Below are 2948 nucleotides of genomic sequence, written 5' to 3' on the forward strand. Positions count from 1 at the left end.
ACACCTCCCTCTCGTATTTCACGACATGAGTTCTGACATGATCCAAAAACCACGACCAACTGTTATTGGTTTCTTCATCCACCACAGCATATGCAATAGGCAAGCATGTCTTGTTAGCATCAAAACCACAAGCAACAAGCAACTTACCTTTAAATCTTCCTCGGAGGTGAGTCCCGTCCACTGTTAACACCGGTGCGGCCTTCTGGAACGCATGTATTGCAGGCCCAAATGCCCAGAAAACATAGTTGAACACCATTGTACGCCTCTGACTCAACAGATCGTTATGCTTCCACTCAACAATTGTGCCCATATTCTGTGACTGGAGTTCAAACATGTAGCTTGGCAACTGCCTAAATGATTCCTCACATCCACCGTATACAAACTCTATAGCCTTTCTCTTTGCATACCACGCCTTCTTATAACTGATTAACACACCAAATCTGTCTTGAATATCAGCTATTATTGAGAAGACCTTGAAATCGGCACATTGTCGCACATGATGTCGAATCAACAGAGCTATCATTGGGGATGAAAAGTTAGCATGATCTCTATTAGCACGATGGCCTATAAAAGTATGTCGAGCCTTCCACTTCCTAACTTCCCACATATCGTCATGCGACCTTTGTGTAACTGAAACCTCCCACTTACATTCCCTCGCCTTTTCAGCGTCAGTGGTGCTGATGATGTCTGCCCCTGTTACTGTTGTTCCTGCTGGAAATTTGCATACTGCATGCCACCTTCTTAATTTGCTCTCGACAACCTTAAACTGTTTTTCATTCCACAAACTCCACATAGTTATAGCAGTCTTCACGTGTAGCTTGGAATCAAATTTTGTTCTCAACACAATCCGATGCGGCTCATTCTCATTCCAATACAAAAGGCTGTGTTCATTACCACCCACATCATCCGATACTCCAGAAGGACGACTTGGTAATTCACGAAAGAATCTAAACCCACTAGGATTGTATTTCGGAAGTGGTTGTTCACCTTGCATAACAGGTTTACATGGTACTATCTCATCATCAGAACTACCACCGACATCATCAGCACCATCACCATCACTGAGATCGGGGTCTGGCTCTGTCTCAGATAGTGGCCGTGGCTCATCAAGATCATCTGCAACATCTACCTCATCATTCAATCCAACACCAACATCAGCAACACCTACAACATCTACAACATCTCTCTGCTCATTCATACTACGATCAAAACTCATTTGGTCCACCCTCGCAGATGATCCAATACCACAGTCAAAACACATTTGTTCAAACCTCGCAGATGATCCAATACCATAATCAACAACTGGTGGGATTTCTACACTCCTTACCGGTGCATACTTGATAAGTCGTATTCTAGGCCTCGGTTACTGGTCAGTATGACAGGTTTAAATGATTATATTTGCAAAGCAGTTGCTCAAAGTGTGCAGGATAAGTGTTCTGGCCAGTAGGGAAGTTCCGGAGTGTTCGGGTAGAAAAAGCGCCAGCATGGTCTCATACTGATCCGTATACGTGCTAAAACGGCTTGAGATGAAGAAGACGGATAGCTGGGACGGATTACCCACAATTAAGGGCAAAGAAGTCAAATTGCAGCGAGGATTTACCCTAAAATCAAGGGTAGCCTCCCTATAAAAGGTAGCCAAGTTGGAGAGAGAAGGAGCCTTGGAGAGACTTCAATTCACCATCATCTTTAGGTAGAGAGTTCTCTCGGTAATTTCAGTCTTTCAGCCGTGTCCCACTTCTTGCCTCGCCGAGCCATGATCACCTGACGTTCAGAATGTTCCCGAGTTCCAGTCATCGTCCGTTCCAGTTAGCTAGATCGTAGTTCCAGTCAGAGATTTTATCGCCCGGAGTGGCAAACAATCTTTAAATTGCTTTCGTAGTTTAATTAGTTCTCCGTCTTTACGTTGGATTTCTGTTACATTTTGGGATTTTGTTGTTTTGAAATGCTTGCTTTGGATATCCGAACGTGTTAATGCTATGAAGTTGATTTCCGTTTCGTTCATTGTAGTGTTCTTTTCTTTCCTTGTCTAGTTAGCTTAGATCTAAGATTTCTCGGTGTTTTAAGTGCTAAATCTCTAAATTCTGTTACGTAACAAATTTCTTTAGGATAGGTAAACAAGTACTATTTGATCTGGAAGTAGATCGTTGCATGCAAGGCTTCGTTTTATTTTCTGAATCGATCTTTCATGTTGACCAGCATGCAGAAGTCCAGTTTCAGCGTTTGATTTCAGATTTGATTTCTTAGTTTTAGATCTGTGTTCGCGAGTTGTTAATCTGCGTTTGCCGGGTTGGATCTGGAATTGTTATCTGAGTTTAATTTGTGTTGTTGGAGAAGACGATGTCTACATCCAGATTGGGGACCACCTTACTTTTATTTACTTTTGCTTTCTTTTGTCCTTCACCTCTGGTTGTACCTGCAGATCTGTCAGCCTAGTCACCACTACCTCCACTACACTCTGAATATTCTGTTTAGCCAAAAATAGAAATACCGTCCTTTCCAAACAATTTCTGTTACACCATGTCCCCTCATTTCCACGTACACAGTTGCATTCCATGATCTGCTCCCCCATCCTAGTCAGTAGGACGCCACCCTTTAATTACTCGCCTAGGTAGAAACTCAACCCGAGCGTGGTAGCTAACCAACCCTCCAAAACATCACCGCAGTAGTTTAAACGCACCATCTCTGTGGGATTCGACCCTTACCTCCACTATACTGATCAGTAGAAGTGGGTTGAGGAATCTTTGAAGACGAGGTCTAGGCTTAGTTAGGATCTTTATCCTGCCAGTAGGATATATCCTCACTTGAACGACACCTACGCACCACGTTACCTCTTCAAATGGCGCCGTTGCCGGGGATGGATGGCGTTTTAGATACTATTGTGTGTGATACTTTGGCGTAAATATTGTGTATAATTTTTTCTCTTTTTCTTTTGTTTCAGTTTATGAGAA

The sequence above is a fragment of the Salvia splendens genome, chromosome 13 (assembly GCF_004379255.2).
Source record: "Salvia splendens isolate huo1 chromosome 13, SspV2, whole genome shotgun sequence".
NCBI classification, from domain to species: domain Eukaryota; kingdom Viridiplantae; phylum Streptophyta; class Magnoliopsida; order Lamiales; family Lamiaceae; genus Salvia; species Salvia splendens.